The sequence below is a fragment of the Triticum dicoccoides genome, chromosome 5A, assembly GCF_002162155.2.
Source record: "Triticum dicoccoides isolate Atlit2015 ecotype Zavitan chromosome 5A, WEW_v2.0, whole genome shotgun sequence".
Lineage (NCBI taxonomy): Eukaryota > Viridiplantae > Streptophyta > Magnoliopsida > Poales > Poaceae > Triticum > Triticum dicoccoides.
In genome coordinates this window covers 514,707,786-514,713,876 of record NC_041388.1, presented here as the reverse complement: position 1 = coordinate 514,713,876, position 6,091 = coordinate 514,707,786, and positions in this window count along the sequence as shown.

The following is a 6,091-nucleotide window of genomic DNA, read 5'->3' as shown; positions in this document are numbered from 1 at the left end:
AATAAATAAATCATGCTCCGACTTCATCACATAACGGTTCACCATACGTGCATGCTACGGTAATCACAAACTTCAACACAAGTATTTCTCAAATTCACAACTACTCAACTAGCATGACTCTAATATCACCATCTCCATATTTCAAAACAATTATCAAGTATCAAACTTCTCATAGTATTCAATGCACTTATATGAAAGTTTTTATATTATTCCTAAAAGCAAATTTCCATGTTGTTCTAAAGGATTATCAAAATAATATAAGTGAAGCATGAGAGATCAATTATTTCTATAAAATAAAACCACCGCCATGCTCTAAAAGATATAAGTGATGCACTAGAGCAAAAACTATATGGCTCAAAAGATATAAGTGAACCACATAGAGTATTCTAATAAATTTCAAATCATGCGAGTCTCTCTCAAAAGGTGTGTGCAGCAAGGATTATTGTGGTAAACTAGAAAGCCAAGATTCAAATCATACAATACGCTCCAAGCAAAACACATATCATGTGGTGAATAAAAATATAGCTCCAAGTAAAGTTACCGATAGACGAAGACGAAAGAGGGGATGCCTTCCGGGGCATCCCCAAGCTTAGGCTTTTTGGTGTCCTTGAATTTTACCTTGGGGTGCCATTGGCATCCCCAATCTTAGGCTCTTGCCACTCCTTGTTCCATAATCCATCAAATCTTTACCCAAAACTTGAAAACTTCACAACACAAAAAACTCAAAATAGAAAATCTCGTGAGCTCCGTTAGCGAAAGAAAAAAAATACCACTTCAAGGTAATGTAATGAACTCATTATTGATTTATATTGGTGTTAAACCTACTGTATTCCAACTTATCTATGGTTTATAATCTCTTTTACTAGCCATAGATTCATCAAAATAAGCAAACAACACACGAAAAACAGAATCTGTCAAAAACAGAACAGTCTGTAGTAATCTGTAGCTAACGCGAACTTCTGGAACCCCAAAAATTCTAAACTAAATTTCTGGACGTTAGGAATTTATCTATTAATCATCTTCAAAAAGAATTAACTAAATATCACTTTCCAAATAAAAATGGCAGCAATTCTCGTGAGAGCTAAAGTTTCTGTTTTTTACAGCAAGATCAAAAAGACTTTCCCCAAGTCTTTCCAACGGTTCTACTTGGCACAAACACTAATTAAACACAAAAAACACAACCAAAACATAGGATAGATAAATTATTTATTACTAAACAGTAGAAAAAATCAAGCAATGAAAATAAAATTGGATTGCCTCCCAACAAGCGCTATCGTTTAACGCCCCTAGCTAGGAATAAAAGCGAAGATAGATCTAGGTATTGCCATCTTTGGTAGGCAATCCATAAGTGGATCTCATAATAGATTCATATGGTAATTTAACTTTCTTTCTAGGGAAGTTCTCCATTCCTTTCCTTAATGGAAATTGGAATTTAATATTCCCTTCCTTCATATCAATAATTGCACCAATTGTTGTAAGGAAAGGTCTACCAAGAATAATAGGACATGAACGATTGCAATCTATATCAAGAACAATGAAATCTATGGGCACATAATTACTATTTGCAACAATAAGAACATCATTAATTCTTCCCATAGGTTTCTTAATGGTGGAATCCGTAAGATGCAAGTTTAAAGAACAATCATCAAAATCACTTAAACCTAGCAAATCACACAAAGTATTTGGAATCGTGGAAACACTAGCACCCAAATCACACAAAGCATAACACTCATGATCTTTAATTTTAATTTTTATTGTAGTTTCCCACTCATCATAAAGTTTTCTAGGTATAGAAACTTCCAACTCAAGTTTTTCTTCATGAGATTGCATCAAAGCATCGACGATATGTTTAGTAAAAGCTTTATTTTGACTATAAGAATGAGGGGAATTTAGCATGGATTGCAACAAGGAAATAAAATCTATCAAAGAGCAATTATCATAATTAAATTCCTTGAAATCCAATATAGTGGGTTCATTGCTATATAAAGTTTTAACCTCTTCAATCCCACTTTTAAATTTTTTTGCATCAAGATCTAAAAACTCTGAATCATTGGAACGCCTTTTAAATAAAGTTGACTCATCTCTAGTCCCATCATTATCAAGATTCATATTGCAAAACAAAGATTTAATAGGGGAAACATCAATCACTTTTGGATCTTCATCCTTATTATCATGAAAACTAGAAGAACACGATTTCACAAAGCAATCTTTCTTAGCACGCATCCTAGCGGTTCTTTCCTTGCACTCATCAATGGAAATTCTCATGGCTTTGAGAGACTCATTGATATCATTCTTAGGTGGAATAGATCTAAGTTTCAAAGAATAAACATCAAGAGAAATTCTATCCATGTTCCTAGCCAACTCATCAATCTTAAGCAATTTTTCTTCAATCAAAGCATTGAAACTCTTTTGCAAAGTAATAAATTCTTTAATACTAAATTCAAAATCAGAGGGCGTCTTATTATAATTTCCATAACAATTGTTGTAGGAATTACCATAATTATTATAGGAATTACTAGGAGACGGCCTAGGATTAAAATTACCTCTATACGCATTATTACCAAAATTGTTCCTACCAACAAAATTCACATTCATAGATTCATTATTATTCTCAATCAAAGTAGACAAAGGGATATCATTAGGATCAGTAGGAGCACTCCTATTAGCAAACAATTTCATAAGTTCACCCATCTTTCCACTCAAAACATTAATCTCTTCAATTGCGTGCACTTTTTTACTAGTAGATCTTTCAGTGTGCCATTGAGAATAATTAACCATAATATTATCTAGGAGTTTGATAGCTTCTCCTAAAGTGATTTCCATAAAAGTGCCTCCCGCGGCCGAATATAAAAGATTTCTAGAAGCAAAATTCAATCTGGCATAAAAATTCTGTATAATCATCCATAAATTCAAACCATGTGTAGGGCAATTACGTATCATTAATTTCATCCTCTCCCAAGATTGTGCAACATGTTCATGATCAAATTGCTTAAAATTCATAATATCGTTTCTAAGAGAGATGATCTTAGCGGGAGGAAAATACTTATAGATAAAAGCATCTTTGCACTTATCCCATGAATCAATACTATTTTTTGGCAAAGACGAAAATCAAGCTTTAGCACGATCTCTAAGCGAAAACGGAAATAACTTAAGTTTAACAATATCATTATCCACACCTTTCTTCTTTTGCATATCACACAAATCAATAGAGTTGTTTAGATGGGTAGCGGCATCTTCACTAGGAAGGCCAGAAAACGGATCTTTCATGACAAGATTCAGCAAAGCAGTATTAATTTCACAAGATTCAGCATCGGTAAGAGGAGCAATCAGAGTGCTAATAAAATCATTATTGTTGGTATTGGAAAAGTCACACAATTTAGTATGATCTTGAGCCATCGTGACAAGCGAGCAATCCAACACACAAGCAAACAAGAAATAGGCAAAAAGGCAAATAGAAAAAGAGAAGGCGGACAGAAAAAGAGGGCAAATAAAATGGCAAGGGTGAAGTGGGGGAGAGGAAAATGAGAGGCAAATGGAAAATAATATAATGCGAAGGATAAGAGTTGTAGTGGGTACTAGGTATGTCTTGACTTGGCGTAGATCTCCCCGGCAACGGTGCCAGAAATACTTCTTGCTACCTCTTGAGCACTGCGTTGGTTTTCCCTTGAAGAGGAAAGGGTGATGCAGTAAAGCAGCGTAAGTATTTTCCTCGGTTTTTGAGAACCAAGGTATCAATCCAGTAGGAGACCACGCGCGAGTCACCTCGTACCTACAAAAACAAATAAGAACCTCGCGACCAACGCGATAAAGGGGTTGTCAATCCCTTCACGGCCACTTGCAAGAGTGAGATCTGATAGAGATAATAATAATAAGATAACTATTTTTGGTATTTTTGTGATATAGATTGAAAGTAAAGATTGCAAAATAAAATAGAATGGAAACTTGTATGATGGAAAATAGACCCGGGGGCCATAGGTTTCACTAGTGGCTTCTCTCAAGATAGCATGAGTATTACGGTGGGTAAACAAATTACTGTCGAGCAATTGATAGAAAAGCGAATAATTATGAGAATATCTAGGTATGATCATGTATATAGGCATCACGTCTGAGACAAGTAGACCGACTCTTGCCCACATCTACTACTATTACTCCACACATCGACCGCTATTCAGCATGCATCTAGAGTATTAAGTTCATAAGAACAGAGTAACGCCTTAAGCAAGATGACATGATGTAGAGGGATAAACTCATGCAATATGATATAAACCCCATATTTTTATCCTCGATGGCAACAATAGAATACGTGTTGTTTCCCCTACTATCACTGGGATCGAGCACCGTAAGATTGAACCCAAAGCTAAGCAGTTCTCCCATTGCAAGAAAGATCAATCTAGTAGGCCAAACCAAACTGATAATTCGAAGATACTTGCAAAGATAAACCAATCATACAAAAAATAATTTAGATAAGAATCAAATATTGTTCATAGATAATCTGGATCATAAACCCACAATTCATCGGATCTTGACAAACACACCGCAAAAGAAGATTACATCGAATAGATCTCCAAGAGAATCGAGGAGAACTTTGTATTGAGATCCAAAGAGAGAGAAGAAGGCATCTAGCTACTAGCTATGGACCCGAAGGTCTGAAGTAAACTACTCACACATCACCGGAGAGGCCATGGAGTTGATGTAGAGGCCCTCCGTGATCAATGCCCCCTCCGGCGGAGCTCCGGAAAAGGCCCCAAGATGGGATCTCTCGGGTACAGAAGGTTGCGGCGGTGGAATTAGGTTTTTGTGGTGCTCCTGGATGTTTGCGGGGTACGTGGACTTACATAGGAGGAAGAAGTAGGTCGATGGCGCAACGAGGGGCCCACAAGGGTGGAGGGCACGCCCAGGGGGGTAGGCGCGCCCCCTGCCTCATGGCCTCCTTGATTGTTTCTTGTCACCCACTCCAAGTCTCCTGGATCACGTTGGTTGAGAAAATCACGTTCCCGAAGGTTTCATTCCGGTTGGACTTCGTTTGATATTCCTTTTCTGTGAAACACTGAAATAGGCAAAAAAACAGCAATTTTGGCTGGGCCTCCGGTTAATAGGTTAGTCCCAAAAATGATATAAAAGTGTAAAATAAAGCCCATTAACATCCAAAACAGATAATATAATAGCATGGAGCAAACAAAAATTATAGATACGTTGGAGACGTACCAACGATATGTATCACCTCCAGAGGCTATCAATAGGATTTTACGCTTTAAAATGTTTGGAATTAGTCCTTTAGTCTTGCAGTTGCAACTTCATTTGCTAGGCATGCACATGGTCACATTTAAAGTCGATGATAATCTGAAAGATGTTGTTGATAAGCTGATACGTCCATTTTGCAACATGCTTTTATATCAGTATTTATTGCATTATGGGCAGTTATTACACATTATGTCACAATACTTATGCCTATTCTCTCTTATTTTACAAGGTTTACATAAAGAGGGAGAATGCCGGCAGCTGGGATTCTGGGCTGGAAAAGGAGCAAATATTAGAGACCTATTCTGCACAGCTCCAAAAGTCCTGAAACTTCACGGATGATGTTTTCCAAATATATAAAAAATACTGAGTGCAAGAACCTCACCAGGGGCGGGCGCGCCCCCCTACCTCATGGGCCCCCTGGTGGCCCTCCGGTGGCCATCTTCTGCTATATGGAGTCTTTCGATGGGAAAAAATCATAAGCCATCTTCTTGGACGAAACTCCGCCGCCACGAGGCGGAACCTTGGCGGAACCAATCTAGGGCTCTGGCAGAGCTGTTCTACCGGGGAAACTTCCCTCCGGAGGGGGAAATCATCGCCATCATCATCACCAACACTCCTCTCATCAGGAGAGGGAAATCTCCATCAACATCTTCATCAGCACCATCTCATCTCAAAACCCTAGTTCATCTCTTGTATCCAATTCTTGTCTCCAAGTCCGGGATTGGTTCTAGTAGGTTGCTAGTAGTGTTAATTACTCCTTGTAGTTGATGCTAGTTGGTTTAATTGGTGGAAGATCATATGTTCAGATCCTATATGCATATTAATACCCCTTTGATTATGAACATGTTTA